At 33.4% G+C, this 18,462-nt stretch overlaps 1 pseudogene; it reads right to left on the bottom strand.

Moving 5' to 3' along the window:
- The window catches only part of LOC137751875 (protein enabled homolog), a 137,196-nt pseudogene that overhangs the window by 110,857 nt on the left and 7,877 nt on the right, over positions 1-18,462 (bottom strand).

The raw sequence follows: 18,462 nt of genomic DNA, 5'->3' as shown, positions 1-18,462 counted from the left end.
TCTTTCTGAATTCATAGGTGCCTCAGTAAGTCAAATTTCATTATCGTTATGTGGAAAAATTCACCTCCATTTAGTTACTTATGGCAGTGAGACTTATCAAGCATCTTGGCTTTATCAGAAAGAGGCATCAAAATTTATTTTCCTCAATAATTAGATTATATACTTGGATACAATTACACTACTTTGGAAAAAGGAAAAAAATCAATGGCATTTAGATTTTTGTATAAAAGAGCATCTTGACACTATTTTTATATTTTACATTATTATGTTCCTTAAAATATTCTTATGAATCAATACCCATATATTTTATTATTTATTAACATGTTTTGTTAATCTTCTTTTGGGTTTCTTTGGACATTCTTTTGTCCAATAGGAAACATAATCACAATTATAAATTAATATAAACTTTATAATATACCTCTAAAGGAGTTACCATTTTATTTAAAGCATTTATTGATATTGATGTTACCAGTAGAATAAAGTTGAAATTATTTTCATGAAGTCAACAATATATATGTTTGGCATAAAGCCTGTATTGTTAAGGAAAAACAAAGGAAAACCAAAGACCATTAAACTAAGCAGGATATATGCTACCAGATTTTTGGATTTTTGTCCATCTTTTCAATGTTCCTGAGCATTCAATTCCTTTTATTGCCTGGATTATGCTTCTTGGTAATTTTAATTGTACATGACATTTTGAAAACAGTGGGTTGTACTAGGTTAAAGGAAGGAAAAACTTAGATATTCAGCTGAGAGAAATGCAGCAGAAGAAATTTGCAGGAAGAAAAATCCTTGAAAAAAATGCATAAAAAAAGAATAATAACAAAAGATCAAAGTTAATGTGTTAAAAAAGCAGTCTGAATAATCTGTCCTGGGAACTGTCAGATCTTAATGGTTGAATTCTGTATTCATCAATGCCGCAAATTTTATTATAAGGAGTAAGAAAATGAGTAGAGTTATATATAATTTTGACATGTGATCTGAAATTAGACAAAGAGAATATTATTTTATTGTGCCACTGAAACTAAGTTTGCCATCATTTTCTTGATGTTCTTTCATTTGAATTCAAATTGATTGTAAATTTTCGGGAATACTTTGAACCACTGAACAGCTAGCATTACTCATTATTACTATGTTTATTAACAAAACACACTTTAACTTTTTTAGTCATGGAATAAAAATTAGTTTAACATGATGTGTTTACAAGACATTTTGCTAAGTATTAATCTGTGATTAAATTGTGAAATGTATTTTTTTTTAAGTAAAAATTTCATCTGTAAATTACTCTAAAAGCCACTTAGACTGTGAAAGTCTTTCTGATAAAACTAGTGGACATATTCTTTCTAATTACATGATTTAAGACCACCATATATTATTTGTATCCATTTGGAGAGTAAAAAGTATATATGATATTATAATTAATTATATACAAGTATAATATAAATTTAATTATATAATCCAATATATCTTAAAATCATAATTGGGAGGCAATATGCTAAATAATTTATTTAACAATGGGTTAATAAATTGTGCTTACATTTTATTTACTGTTTTTCTGATTCTAAACTATTATGTGATAATTGTAGAGAATTTATAAAATTCTGAAAATGAAAAGAAAATATGAAAAAATACAAAACAAAAACATTATAATGCACTACTCATGCATTTAAACACTTAAGACTCTGCAACTTGATGCATATTTTGTGTTGTTTACTATAATCAGATGAAGATGCACAAGTATGTCTATATATGTATAAATTGGAGAATAATATTGAATTGGTACAAGAGCATGAATTATTACCCCTTAAGCTTATTCTCCGCACAGGAAGCGAGACACAGAAGCATTAGAGTTTTCTACCTGGTGGAAGTTTAGTAGCCATGGTATGAAGTCATTTCTTCCCATGCCATAGAGAAAGGAATGGTATATCCAACATGCTACACCCAACCCCTGTTCCTTGCCTAAGTTAAATGAAATGGTCTCCAGAGATGTGAGTGAGGTCGAAGATGCCTGCAAGATGGGAAAAGACCATTCAGACCCTGATAGGATGATGGCTGAAATAGTGAATGACTAGGCTGTTCCTCCTGCTACCTCAGCAGTAGACAGAGAGATGGATAGGCAGAAAGATGGATAGATTTAGAGAGAGGTACAGATGTGGCAGCCTGAATTTCTGTTTTCAAGTCTGGGGCATATTTTCTGTGAGTTTATTTTGGGTCAAGGAGAAAATGCTAGCAAGACCTGAACTGTTTTGTAGTTACCCTACCAAAAAGGGCTTCTAATTTGGAGGAAACCTTAGCAGCTATGGAAGAATTTGAGCCAGAAGGGAAATCTCACCTCCTGGAGCCTTGCAGCAAAAGGGCCACAGAAGAGACTGTGAAGGACTCACATCTAGAACCACATAAGTCAGCAGGGCCTGGACGGAATTTAATTTTAACAGGAAGGAGCTACAGGGATAAAAAGGAATCGATTATTTTGCTCTCCACGCTCCAAGTCCCTGAAGCCACAAGTTAGACAATCATGATGGAAATGGTAAGTATCTTAGTCAGTTCAGGCAGCTGTAACAAATTACCACAGACTGGGTAGCTTAAACAAGAAATATTTATTTCTCACAGTCTTAGAGGCTAGAAATCCAAGATCTGGCCACTGTGGTCAGGTTCTTGGGGAGGGCCCTCTTCGTGGTTTAAGGATGGCAGCCTTCTCTCTGTGTCCTCATATGGCAGAGAGTTAGCACGCTATCTGGCCTCTTCTTATAAGAGTATCTATATTTTATTTTGTCACTTTCAGTAATATGCAACTTCCAAGTAACTTTTTCATTTCATGTAATTGGTGTTATTTATAATGACCCCTTTTTATTATCTTAATATCTGAAAGATCTTGAGTAGTATACCCTCTATAATTGCTAGTAATGGCGATTTGTCACTTGCCTCCTTTTTCTTGATCAATAGATTATGAGGTTTATCAGTTTTGATTTTTTTCAAAAAAAACTTTTAGTGTTATTGATTTTTATCTTAAGGTTGTCAGATTTAACAAATAAAAATACAAGAACCCAATTAATTTTGAAATCAGAGTGATAATGACTATTTTGCATGCATAATTATGTTCCATGTAATATTTGCGACATACTTAAAAATGTACTTTATCTGAAATCCAAATTTAACTGAGTGTTCTGAATTATATGGGGCAGCTCTATATTCTGTATTTTTGCCTGTTTTCTATTTTGTTGGTTTCTGCTCTTTATCTTTATAATACCCTTTCTTCTATTTAGGATATTTTTTGTTTGCTGTTCTTTTACTACTCTCCTATGGTTGTAGGTTTACAGCATTGATTTCAGACATTTCTTCTTTTCTGATATTTACATTTAACGTAAAAATTGCCCTTTAAACATTTCTTTAGCAGTTTCACATATAGTTTGATATGCTAGACTTATAATATCATTTGACTCAAAATACTGTGTAATTCCCTTTTGTGTTATATGTTGATACATGTGCTGTTTAGAAATGAGCTATTTAATATCTATATATTTGGGGCTCTTCTATGTGTATTTTTTAATTTCCAGTTTATGTTCTGATCAGGGAACATAGTTTGAAAGAAACCCTTTTTTAATATCTATTGAGATTTGTTTTGTGAATCAATATGTGGTCTATTTTTGGGAACGCTCCATATGTGCTGGAAATAATGTTTAACCTGTAGTTGTTAAGTATAATGTCTCACCTATATCAATTAGGTTATGATGCCGGCATTGTCATTCATATCTTGCATATCTTTTTTTTTTGGTCTAGTCACCCTATATATTAATATGAGGTATAAAAGAATCTGGAAAAGAATAGATACATGTATATGTATAACTGAATCAATTTGCTGTACACCTGAAACTAACACAACATTGTAAATCAACTATACTCCAATATAAAATAAATTTTTTTAAAAAAATATGAGGTATATATTAAATATTGAATTCTATATAGATTTGGCAATTTTGTTAGAAGCTCCAATTTCTGTCTTATTTAGATACTGTATGGTTGTATTTAATTATTTTTCATATTGTATTCAGTTTTTATAATTGCTATCTGTAGGAAGGAAAGGTTCATACAACTTCATTGCTTTCTTGCCATTATGGGTATGATGTTAAATTAAATTGGTTTAATAAGTGTTAAGGTTTTGGATCAAAGGCAGTTGTTATAGTTAGTGCTTGATAAATGTTTCCTAGATTCAATATGTTTTAAAATGGGATTATTATATATGTATACATAAAGTCATATATTTTAATATAGATTAGATCTTGAAATGAGTACTCTGGGTGAAAAATGTGTTAATTTATTATAATGTTATGTTTAAGGCACTAGAACTATCAATTTTGACTGGTTCATTTATGACTTTTAGAACATATTCATGACAGCATTGTTCTATTTAATGCTTCCCAATTGAATCCTAGCCTCCCAGCACATATTACTATGATTTTTCACTAGTGTTCACTTCTGGGGCTTTAGTAATGTAGAGGAAATTGAGGTGGTATTCTGATGAGAATTTTCTGCTTACTGACTGACATGAGCTACTACAGCCGCTATATTAATCTTCTTCCAATCCCTTCACCAGTATAGAACAGAACCATATAATTTATTTATTTAGGTGATTTCTCTGATCTTCTTAGGTTATATAAATTATTCAAGGCACACCGTTGAGAAGATATAGGTTCTGTTGATAGTCAAGACCATACGATTCAATGCATGTATGTGTATATGCTTTATATACTCAGCAGCAAAGACAGAATTTTTTATTGGATTCAAAAAATAAATATATTTTGAATGTTTAATGGATAACTTAACATGTATCCTAGATAGCATGTGGGCTTTCCGATTTTTTGGTGATAAATATAACTTTGTATCACACCCAGAATTCTGAAGATTATGAAAGTCAAGACTGTCTTCAATGATTTTTTTCTTAAATATTCACAGGAACTTAATTTCTCATGTTCCCCAGTAGTACTCCCATTGGTGAGTTATGTGACTATTTCTTCTTGACCTACTATTATAATCCTCACTTTCTTTAAAATCAAACAAGAAGCTTAGCTAATTCCTTGACCACTATATAGAGAACAGATATCTGCCATTTATCTTGCCAATACCTTGGTCTCTCTTGGCTTCTCAGGTTAGTTCCATTGTGAATCCTTGTTTAATTTCTTTCCTAGGGGTTCATATTTTATTCTTTCATTCTGTAGAGAAATTCAACTTCCTTTATTCCTTCCCCATATTTCATGACAAATCATTGATATTGTAATTAGCAACTTTTTCTTGATACCTATAGATAAATAACAATGTTTATGTATGTCTCAGAAAAGCCATCATTTAAATAAAACTTTGAAGATAATATGCAGGAATTATTTTTAAAAGAGTGATATTTCTTTTCTTTTTCACATGACATGGTATATTAAAAATATCAATCTGAATAAGGTAATATTTATTTTATACAAGATTTTAATAACTATGTACTGTACTTGATGAGTATTTAAATAATTTATTTGTCATATGTTAGTCAGCTCTGATTGCCATAACAAAATACCATAGATTAGATGGCCTAGTCAATAGAAATTTATTTTTTCTCAGTTACAGAGGCTGTTAAGTCTGAGATCTGGGGTCAGCATGGTTGGGTTTTGGTTAGGGCTCTCTTCCTGGTTTGCAGAAGGCTAACTTTTCACTGTGGCCTCCCATGGCACAGGGAGGGAGAGATGGCTCTTGTCCTCTTCTTATAAGAGGACACACTCCTATCAGATTAGGGTTCCCTCTTATTACCTCATTTAACCTTATGTAATTACCTCCTAAAAGTCCTACCTCTAGATACAGTCACATGGGTGGAGAGGTAGGACTTCACCATATGAATTTGAGGAGATACAATTCAGTTCATAGTAGTTACTATTGAGTAGTTACTACCTAAATAATAATATATTGGCCCTTACTGTGTGTTTACTCTATATGGAGTTTGCATTTATTGTTGTTGTTTTTTCATTCTTTATTTTGAATATTTGAAATTTTTATAACTGTGTCATTTGGAAGTGACTTAATACCTTCTTATCAATTTGTGTCAAAAAATTATATAACTGAAGTCTCATATCTAAATAACAAAAAATGATTTGAATTAATTGCTTTTAAATCTTTAATCTTAAACTGTCTGGATTTATACTTTATTTTAAATACATGTGCTAATATTTTTAGTTTGTACATAAAATAATGAGGCCCCAAGCAGTTTTATTTTTAAACATTAATCAGTTTCTCTCCATCTATTTACTTCTTCTGAAGCATCTATTAGTATTAACCCAGGCTGTGAAAACAGTGACTGAAAGAAAGAAGAATGTTAGGCAGTGCTAGGATTTAAGTCATTTGTGACTCAACAAAGAACATCTGCTAAACCAAATGTGCACATCAACTGCAAAGGGAGCTTTTTTCAGACATTCCCTAGATAAGGCCCATTCTCTCCAGATTTCAAAACAGCCAATGCCTACAAAGTCTGATTAATAAAAAAGGATTTGATATTTATATTTAGGACTGAATTACAATCATGAAGAGAAATTCAGTGCTTCTGGATTTTTACAATCTTCAAACTATTTGGTTTTACTAAGGCAAGTACATATACCTTTTTGAAGGAAATATGGAAACATTCAAGTTAAGAAAAAAAAATTAACACTCAGATAATCATTTTGTAGAGAGATTTCCTTATAGAAATTATTCAGATATCAGAGCATCACATGGAAGAAAAAGTCTGTTATTTTCTAGGAAAGAGAACTAGAAGCATTATTTAGTCAGTAGTCCTAACTTGTGGAGTTTTCTGTTTTCTGATGCTTTCAAGATACACCAATTAGCTTTTTGTTGCAGAAGTCTATATTCATGTGCCAACATTCCATTTCCTTATCTTCTTTTGAAAGCAAGTTTAAGCATTTGCTCTACTAATTTCTCCAAACAGGGATTTACCTTGCAATCAATCTTTTAATTTACTGTATTTCAATCTTCCTTCTTTTTTAAGCAGAAATAGCTGCTGGTTATTATGGAATTGCTTTTAAAATGCTGATAATATGAAGTCTCTATAGATTTTTTTTCATGACATGAAGGTTTTTGTATTTCACAGAAGTGTTTTATCAAATGTGCAGGAGGGAGCCTGCCACTCCTGGGAAAATGAATAAATAGCAATCTTAAAAATTAAAAATTTCTTATTTTTATTGAGGAAGGAAAAGAGATTCATGGATTCATTAGTCATTATAGTTGAAGATAAATGAAATTTGAGTTTTTATAAGTGGTGTAATAAATTGAGTGATGCTATTTTAGATTGGCATTATTTAAGTGTTGTTTGTGGAGGAAATAGAATATTAAATTTATGTTGCAAACAAACAGACAAGTAACATATGAGATAAATTCAAGCCATATAAAGTAATTGTGAGAATTACATGAGATTACAGTATTCATCTCAATACAATATTGAGATGAACTTGAATTAAGTAGAACATTTAATTTGGGGGGCTGTGTGTGAATTGAAAGGTTATCCATCCAAGGATTAATCCTATATGTAATAATCAACATTTAGTGATCTAACGAAAAGCATATTACTCAATACTTATATGACCCTCCGTTTCCGTATCTGCCTTACCAATTTTATCTACCATAATCATCCCAACGTGTAATATGTGAGAATCATAGAATCATATTTAACATCATTTTAAAATAAATGATGAACATCAAGATGAAGAGAAGATTTACTAAGAGAAGTATTAAAGCTCGATAAATTGTCAGAACAGAAGTTTTCGACAACTATGTTACCATGGTGTCTGCTTAATGCATTCAACATTTTATAAAGAAAAAAAACTGAAGAGAATACACACACACACACAGCTTTCATCAGATGCATTGAGAGTTTCAGAATTCTTTAAAAACATGCAGAAATCCTGAACTCCTGCAGGAAAAAGGAAAAATATATAGAAAATATGTTAAAAAGGAAAAAAAAAAAAGAGGGAAGACATATTGCTGTTCTAGTTGTTTCATCATCAAAAATCATTATAGGAGTCAAAATGAAGAAATAAAATGAGAAAATGTTTACGGAAAAATTTTTTTTCAAGGACCACATATCCCAAAGATGAATTCAGGTATCATGCCAATACCTAAATTACTGGGACTTAGATTGTCACTGAAAATTGAATGTACCTGAGGGATGTGTTTGTCCTAAGTTAAACTCAATAAATATGGGGTTTGATGTGATCTTCCAAAGAGAGAGGAATTCTTCACTTTACTGAATACACTTTATAGTATCCTGAATATTAACATGAAGCAGAAAATTTTGACCCACTTAATCACAGGGAAAAAATTTCTATAATAGTAGCTATTATTCACTGATAACCTACTGTGTTGAAACATAGTAATATGCCTATGCATTCTTTATCTAAATAATGCCTTCTCAATTAAGGTGTCATAGAAAGTTCTAGGTATTCTATGTTAATGTTATTTTCAGCCTTTGAGGTGACAGGTAGGAACCTGAAGGAACCTGAGCAGCCTTCTGTGTTTTACCCATTGGGACATAAACATATTATCATGTTCTCTGTGTGTAGTAAAGTAAAAGTTAGGAAGCAATGACATAATTCTTACAATGTCCTTATTAAATAGTTATTGTTATTATCCTCACCTTACATAAATTTAAGCTGAAAGAAGTTTAGTAATTCTATTTAAAGAAGTTAAGTAACATTCTCTATATCCCATGGCTAGAGAATCTTGTGCACTCTAAATCTGTCTGATTCAATCTTGAGCTTTCAAGTACTTTACGAGTACACATGATAGAGTCTCTCCAAACACGTCTCTCTACTTCCAAGTCATCTGTATACTCTCCTTCCTCTTTTCTGCCCCTTCTTGGATGAAGGTATTCATGCATTTGTTAATTCCATCCCCACTATTATACTTGCAAATCTTATTTTACAAATGAAATGCAGTAGAAAGAGTATAGACCTTGGAGTCAATGAAACCTGGGTTGTAGCCCAAATTCTAAATGATAGCTACAGTAATACTTTTATGTGGGTTAAATTAGTTAACTCCAAACTCTCTAGGATTCTAGTTTAGCTTAATGAATGTAAATGTATATGGAGAATTCACCTAAATTAATGGAATGTGTAGAATCTCTCATTAAGCTGGTTTATGGTGGGTAATCCAGTTTCAGTAGACTATGTCAGTGAAGGTGGGCCAGAGTAGAGTATCAGACAGAAGCCCCTGCTAATATCTTCAGCTGCTATCCATTGTCCCTGATCATCTCAGGCACTGGGTGACCATCTGCTCTTTAACCACTGCGATCTGAAAAAACTGATGTTTTGGTTCCATGACCAAATAATGACTTTCCCTCATGTATCTCCTCCCATCAATTAGCCCCGGTTAGTGTATACTTTATCTTATTCAATAATATGAAAGAGCATATTTGCTAGTTATTATTGAACTTCTCCATACAATCAGATGGGGGGAAATATACTCTGATGTCTGGGAAAGGTGTAGAGGTAAAAATATATATTATCTACAGGGAGCACAGAAGGGTTTCTAATGGATCAAAATTTATCCATATTATGGCAAACCAAAAGCAATGTCTTGTTGGATAAGAATGGTCTACACCTAGATGTGCAGCTGCTGGGACACAATTCTAAATAAAATTAAACAATACTCTTGAATCTTACATAGCTCATTGGTTTAGACAGAAGTCTTCTGATTTCAGATTTAAAAAAGCAGTAAACTCAGAAGGTTTTTGTTTTTTTGGTTAAAGGGTGATTCGTAATAGCTTTCCTTCCAGATATCTATATGATAATAGAGTTTCCAAGTCTAGTTAATATTAACACCTTAGGAGTTTATCTCCTCACTATAAAGTGTATAGTAATTCCTCTTGTCACACAATGTTATTTTCTTCTTCTTCTCCTTCTTCTTTTTCTTCTTTTCTCCTTCTCCTCCTTCTCCTTTTTTGTCTTCTTCTTCTCCTCCTTCTCCTTCTTCTTCTTCTCCTCCTTCTCCTTCTTCTCCTTCTCCTCCTTCTTCTTCTCCTTCTTCTCCTTCTTCTCCTTCTCCTCCTCCTTCTCCTTCCTCTTCTTCTTCTTCTCCTTCTCCTTGTTTTTCTCCTCCTCCTTTACCACCACCACCACTATCACTATACTTGACACAAAAAGAGGAGGAAAACTATGTAATTTTGGTTTATTACTGATCTCTCAACAACACTGGACACAGTTCCTGCTATATATTTGGTATTCAGTAACAATTTGGTATGTTACAGGAAATTCTAGGGAGGATAAAGGACCTCAAGGGAAAAGACGATGTATCATTTAGGGTCCAATCATGAAATAAAAACCACATAATAATTTGAACACTGAAAGTTTCAGTGTTCAAAAAAAAGTGAATATGTATTATCTACTTTAAAACAGGTTAAATATTAAGAAATAAAGAAACTCTTAAATATACAAGAGTAGTGGTCATTAAGAAAAAACACAGTCTCCATGACTGAGGATGAGTACAAAGGAAGGAACAAATTTGGAAGACCTCTACCCCCAAGTCTGAAATTTGGATCTCATAAGAGAATAGGGGAACATCTTTTACTGGATGGCAAAGAAGTTATCTATAATGTAGGCCAGGAGCTGGCAAGTAGTAAATAAGCACATAATGTCAAAAACACTTACTGAAAAGCTGGCTGAGGCGAGAGTTGGAACTCACTGGGAAACCGGCATGGTGGTGCTGTGGAAACTTGCTGGAAAGCCTCCTTCTGGAGCTCTTGGAAAACTGACTTGGAAGCTTCCTATGCAACAAGCTGCTAAAAGGTGGTTAGACTAAATAATAAACAAATATATAAAGTAAAACAAATTATGACAAAGCTCAAGCAGGTCCAGAAGTGACAAGTTGCATGAGTAGGTAACTCAGACATTTTCAATACCAATTGCTGTTGTATAGTCTCCTCTCCCACAATCCATGTCTGTGGCTTCCTGGAGTGTTTCTTATGACTAATTGACTAAGGATTAAAAAGACCCTCGAGCCTGGTTTACATATATGTTTGCCTGACATTCTGGTACTGCCTAAATGTGGACAACTCCAGCACTGCATCCTCAGTCAGGGTCACCCTTTGTCCGTATTTTTCATATGGACGCTGGCACAATGTTAATGTTGTTGGTAGAGGGTACTGGAAGGACACTGGAGGGGAAAAAGGCTTTTCTTCTCTGCTCTCCATTTTGTCTCAATTGCCAGTCTCCTCAAGGGCAAAGCTTCCTCCAATGCTAGAATCCACCATAGTACAGTTAGTTCTGTGCTAAGCTCCTGCTTGTGGATGTTTCTTCAGTTATGGGCTGAGGTACGGTGTGACTTCTTCCAGTCCCAGCTGTTGAGAGAAGATAGATTCGCCAGCTTCTAGTTCCAAAAGCAGTTGATTTTCTGCAGTCCCCCCAACACCTTCTTTAATGGCTTCACAAAAGATTGCCACAAGTGAGGCTCCTCACCTGGCTCTCAGGTGACTTGTGCATTCTGAGGTGACAGTCCTCTCTGTGGATGGCTTCCCCCAACACCACAGAGAATATATTTTCAGAAGCATCTTAGTACCATTTTTCACCATACAGTGATCCATAAACGTGCCTTCCCGTCCCTCCGCCCCATGCCACCTTTGGGAAGGGGGGAAGAGAGGCTCATTAGGTAGCTGTTGCAGCTCTATGAGTAATAGATATGATAACATATATATACCCACATACACGTACACACAGAATTCTTAGTACATTATCTCACACAGCCTGAAATGTGTGTATTCAGTTCTCTTTCTTCATTTCACACTTATGACTTAAGCTATGCAGTCTGAGGAACTAGAGAATTGGGAGGCATGCCACTAAGAGTCCTTATTCTTTCTGCATTCCTCATCCAATTTGATACCAATCTGGGTCATTTCTTGCTCCCTTCGTATTTATAAACTTACGTGAATCATTTCTACTTCTTTGTTCGGGAGCTCATAATTTCTATCATGGTTAATTAATATTTTTCTCAATTTATTTTCTATCTTGATTTAATCCTCTTGAACCTATTTTTCATAGAGTTACTAGGGTGATTTTTATTAAAATTCAGATATGATCATGGTGTCCCTTTGAAGTAGTTCAATGTTAAAATACTTCGGGGATAATAAGCTCATTACTGAGAAATTAAAAACATTTCTATTCTAGGCTGTAACTACTTTTCAGTCACTTATCATTTCATCTCCTAAACCCTATGTGCTGTTCATACTTAAACAGTGCTATTCTCTAAATAGTGTTTAAATTTAATTGAGAGGTACAAACTACTGTGCATAAAGTGGACAGGCTACAGGGGGGAGGAGTACAGTGAAATATAACCATTATTTTGTGGTGATTTTAAATGGAGGATAAGCTATAAAAATGTTGAGTAGCCATGTTGTACACCTGAAACTAACATGATGTTTTAAATCAACTATACTTCAATAAAAATTTTAAAAAAAGAAAGTTAAACTTTAGTAATTCTGAACTGCTTGCATAACTCATATTATTTTACTCTATCTATTCAGCACCTAGCATTGTGAGTGGTCAATGAATGATTGTTAGACAAACAGGTAAATGTATGAATACAGTGGGTTAGAGAAGCATGGATGAAGGAGCAAATAGACCAACAGTTTCTTTTCATTCAGTTGTGTGAAAAAACTCATACTTGATATTTGGAGATGACTAATTTCTTACAGTATTGTAGAGTAAAATGTGCATCAAAGATGTATTCAGTATGGAACATGATACTGATGTAAATATAATTTTATATAAGTTTAGTGTAAAATATGCCTATGTAAAAATCCAAAAGTACTCATTAAGATAGTAGTACAATGGGAATGCTTTAAACACCTAAAAATATGAGAAAATAAACAGTTCAGTAGGAAAAAATTAACCAACTAAGGACAAAGAGCTTGATAAAAGCCTAGGAGAGGTAGGACTATAGATTGCTATAGAAAGAAGTGGAAAGAAAATATGTAAAGACAGTTGATTTAATAATGTGGTGGAAAGCTAGATAACTAGCTGGAGAATGGACAGAAAGATGACCGTCTTGCAGAGAAATTAAAATAGGTGATTTTTTTTTTAAGAAGAGAAGGAAAACAAGAATAAAAATATAGTGGAGCCCCTTAAATTATAAATCAATAAGAAGGCATTTTAGTTAAGATGAATATGAGTAGAATCTCAAAGCCGAGAATTCTCATTCACAAATCTGGCATGGTCAGACTTCTACCAGTTGCTATAGATGGAATGTTTCAGTTACCCCCAAATCCATGTTAATTCCTAAACCCAGTGTGATGGTATTAGAAGGTGGGGACTTTGGGAAGTGATAGGTCATGAGGGTAGAACTCTTAAGAGTGAAATTAGTGCCCTTATGAAAGAGATCACAGAGAGCTCCCTTGTTCCTTCCTCAGTGTGAAGATATAGTGAAAAGAGAGCAGTCTGTGAACCAGGAAGTGGGCTCCCACCAGACAGTAGATCTGCCAGTGCCTTGATCTTGGACTTCCAGGCTCTAGAACTGTGAGAAATAAATTTCTGTTATTTATAAGCCACCCAGTCTATAGAGTTTTATCATACCATCCTGAATAGACTAAACTAACATACCAGTTTAAGCTTCTGAGGTTATTTGCATTATTTGTTATGAGAAAAAAAATCAGTGAATGGATGCTATTTATACTGAGCTTGCAGTTTGATCCTAATCCCTTACCAGTGTCTTTTGAGATAATGTAGAACGTCAAGAAGTTTGAAAAACATATTTTGCCTATTATAGAATCATGCTAACTGACCTTCCTAGTAGTTCCTTCATCTCCTCTTCCATCCTGCTAACATTGAGTCTTCACAAGTAGGAGAGGAAACTACTTTTGATGGATAAGATTCCATTTTCTTGAAAGCTGTTCAGAGCAAAGAGAGAAAAGAATTTTTAGAAAGGGAGAAAGTCATCTAGCAATACTCACAGGGGTTTTAGGAGTCCCAAAAACAAAAAGTTTTCTCCCCTTAGCCCCTTTGTTTAAAAGCTTCAATTAACGTTCCCATGCAGAAATTTTCTGTCTTGATTCCTATCTGGCTTCCTCCCTGCAAGTAGAGCAAGTGAGGAGAGACAAAGAGGATGGGATCTCTGAGATATCATTAAAAGTTAGTCACTTGTTTTTTCATTCACTCAAAGTTTGGTACCCAGACCACCTACATAAATACCACCTGTGGTGCTTTTTAGACGTGCAGTCTGCAGGCAACACTCAGACTTAACTAAAACAGGTTCTAAAATATGCCTTAAAATACTCTGAGACAATTGTTATGTAAAACAAACACTACGACCACTGCTATAATGTCTGTTCTACAAGTGTATTTGGAAACTTAACTCCAAACTAAGGTGGAATACAGAAAAACAGAATAGCGTAGGGTATAAAATAGAGCACAATAGTATGATTACTTTGTTCAGTGAAATGTTAGCAGAAGTGACGTGTCATTTCCACTGGAATTTTTCAAAGCCTGAAAATAAATTATCATATTCTTTTTCTTCTGCCAAGGTGATCTTGAAAGCGAATATTAAGATGAAGCTATATCAGCTGGGATCCCAGAATAACCATAATGAGCTAAACATGCTGCCAACATGATATACTTCTAGTCTGAGTGAGAAATAAACTTTTGCAGTGCTAAGCCATGAGATTTTAAGATTGTTACTACAGAATACCCTGGGACGGACTACTATGGCCAATTACTCTATTGCACTAACATAAGATTGAGATATGTTATCAATACCAACAACCCATCTTTTCTTCTTGCTCATGTTTATTTATCTTCGGGGGGGGATCCTAGTGCTTTCCATGTGTTGCCCTTTGAGCATTTTTCTTCCATGTGGGCTTCTTTCCCTGTTTTGTTAGTGTGTTTTTATTTTCATCTTGTCTTTTCTTGCTTATATCAAAATTTTTCTACAAATGACTGGGTATGCAAATGGCAAAAGGCTCTGCAATGTGGATGTTGTTAGACTTTTTTACTATTTTTATTGTTGCATTGAATATTTAAAATTGGCTTTTGGAATGGGGCAAGTGTTATCTGTCTAAGGTCAGTTTGCTATTTGAATCACAGTCTGTAGTGGGGATTTTTGAAGAATGTTTATCTTCTATGTCTTACATGTTCAACTGGCATTCTTTGAAGTTGAATACGTTTTTCATAGACTGTTGTTTTTGATTATCTGTTGATATATTTTTGAATGATTAGAGATATGTTTTATCTTGTGAACATCTACAGATTGCTTTTGCTTCCCCACATTTTCTAACTGTTTAATATTAATTCCTCCTTTTAAACCATAAGCTGTAGGACATTGATGTACACAAACTTTTTCCTAAATTTGAATATTTACTAATATACATCTGTAGCTGTGCAAGTCTCTGTAAGGATCTTTGATCCTGATGCGTGGTCTTCTTACATGGAAGCATGTAGTTTATTTTAAATATTCTAAAGGTATTTGTGGTTTTCTGTCTCCTGAGAATGAACAAAATATAATAACCTTCAGAGTATACTGAGTTTATTAACTTTCTTGTAATATGTGCACCTATTCATTTATATAGACCCACTGCTTTCCACTTCTGTCTCCCACCATATCATGTCATAGGTAGTAATAATCTATAGCGAATGTACAGTAGGAAACAGCTATGGAATAAAGTTGGAGGTAAAGTGATTCTAGCTATTTTGGAAAGAAACTCAGGACTAAAAGCATGAAGGTAGAGTGATAGCAAGGTAGCAACCTCCCCTGACCCTTCTCAGAAGATATTCAATTCATAAATATGGTCCATTGTGTGTGAATTCTGATTATAATCACCTTAGAGATAAGGGAAAGCAATCACATAATGGAAAATTTCCTACACAATATTATTAATATAATTATGATTAATACTTCTCAGAAAATAAAGTCAACTATAGTACAAATACTAAGTATGTTTTGGTTTAACATATAAAAGAGATTATTCAATAATACATTTTGTATCAGTTGATATGGACATGACTAAGCTCTAGCAAGGATATGAAAATGTTGGAAAAATGCATATTTCCTGCACGTATGGTCTTTTGTTGTCCAATTCTATTACAATAACTGCCCACCTAAGAATAAAAAACTGAAAACAGATATCAAGCAAGGATTATTGACCAAATTGGTCACTGCCATCTTATCTGTCACTAGCCAAACCTGTCCAGAGGGAAAATCTCTGGTTGTAAATGTATTGTAGTATAGAGTAGGTGGCCAGCTGATGATTCAAGCACTTCCTCTTTTGCCTTCTAAGTTCATGACATCTGATGAATACATCTCTTTTTAAAGAAAAAGCATTATTTTTAAAGTACCTGGTTATGAGTGCTCAATTCAGTAAGAGCAATAGGTTACAGATAGAGAGACAAGGGAGTATATTGAGAAACAATTGTTTAAATTCCTTAAGAAGTTTAAAGGATACTTGAAAACTTCTTAAGGAATTTAAACAATTGTTTAAATTGAGGAAACAATTGTTTAAATTGAGGAAAATTCAGATGAGTGACTAGATGTTAATATACTGTCTTTCCCACTGTGGTCCAGTGTTTTACCAGAGAATTTGCTGTAATGTAAGAAAGGTGGAAATTTCTCAGTGTTTCTGATCATATTCCAAATTCCCTACAATTATTTGAATTTTACACCCCTTTTGACTGTTCATTAATATTTACTTGGAAAGTTGAAGAGTATTAATCAGGTAACAGTATCTTTCAGTGATCATAACCACTCACCATATTTTTATTGGAAGAATAAATGGTTGAGGTGGTATTAACCACAACCTTATAAAAAATACAATTAAAATTACGTGAGACATCAGTCATTCCGTTAAAAGGCACAGTTTTTAAGAAGCAGATCTTGTTCAGTGTTCTCCAGAGAAACAGAACCAAGAGTATAAGGCCATTGGGGCAGAATTCACTGTTACTGGGGGGGAGGGTCAGGGGACTATTCTGTTCTGGCCTTCACCTGATTGGATGAGCCCCATCCACATTGAAGAGAGCAACCTGTTTTTCTCAGTCTACCTATTTAAACGTTAATCACATCCCAAAACACAATCACAGAAACCCCAGAATAATATTTGACCAAACATCTGGGCACCCCATGGTCCAGTGAATTTGCTGCATTAAATTAACTATCACCAAGTGTAATCACTTTATCACTAGCTTTCTATTTGTTACTTGGAAAATATACTTCAGCTTCTCTCTTGTATCTGTAAGTCAAATTATGTGTCAAATAATACTGGTTTTCCATTACTTCAAAGAGATAATGCAAGATTAATGTGCTAGTTTCGTAATACACATTGAGTTCCTTGTAAGAAATAAACAAAGAATTGACATGTTAATATTATCAATGTGTTATAGTATTTTAATATATTCAACAAACACCGTCATTCACTATATGACATGAATAATGAAAAACATCTAAGGAAAAGAAGAAAGTTTGTAAAATCTTTTGAAGAATTCATGAATAGATGTGTACATAACCTGTGTTCTATAATGTATACTAGGTACAGTATTATGGGATATGATAAAGGAAGAAAACTGATATAATCTAATTAGATTTTATTTTAAAGTTTGTACTGTAAGGGTAGCCTTGAAGTGTTTTTCAGTATACTTTATCAATGGATATCATACTAAAGATCATTAGATTTACCTTCTAATGCAGGAACTTTGACCGACACCGTGGTCAAATCAATTTGATTTTAGGATATTCATTTGTAAAATTGTTAGAAGGAAGACATGATCTCTAACAAAACATCCTGTTTTAAGATTCTGTATTTTATATGGTAGGTTGCAAACCAGTAGCCTATAGGTTTAAAAAAAAGAAAACAGGAACATATCATTTACAAAACAGAAAATTTTACATAAAAATTAAATGGCTATATTTCTCTAAAAAAATAAGATCTGGCAACTCCCCCCTAAATTTGCATATGGTATCAGTTTGTACCAAAGGTATAATCTTTCCATTTTATTTCTCATCCACTATTCAAACAAATATGTTTTGAGTATCAGAGACTCAACATTCCTACAATAGCCAATGCTTTGGCTTTTCCACCTTTGGTAGACAGTTTTAATTGCAATTCATGTTCTGAAAAAGACAAAAAAACTTAACTGATTTTTGTTTTGTTTTGCCTAACTAAATTGATGAATTAGTCCATGAAGTCATATGAATATCATATTAAAAGATTACTGAATCCTAGGATGTTAGCAAGTAGTAAAGTCTCATCTCTTTTAAGAATAATGTGACTGGTTATTTCTTTCTTCTTTCATTTGCTATCCAGATTGACCCCAAATGACTCAATTTTATGTGAAGGGAAAAGAAGAAAATAGTCTCAATTTGCTCATAATGAAAATGAGTACTGTTACTACTTTTTACTGAATAAATAAGTTCCCATTATCTTTTGTGTTAGTGACATCAGAATAAAGAGGAACAGGTTAGCAAAATATTTTA

Source organism: Eschrichtius robustus, chromosome 18 (assembly GCF_028021215.1).
Source record: "Eschrichtius robustus isolate mEscRob2 chromosome 18, mEscRob2.pri, whole genome shotgun sequence".
NCBI classification, from domain to species: domain Eukaryota; kingdom Metazoa; phylum Chordata; class Mammalia; order Artiodactyla; family Eschrichtiidae; genus Eschrichtius; species Eschrichtius robustus.
The sequence above is the reverse complement of the archived record's forward strand: the minus strand, read 5'-3'. Positions and strand labels throughout refer to the sequence as shown.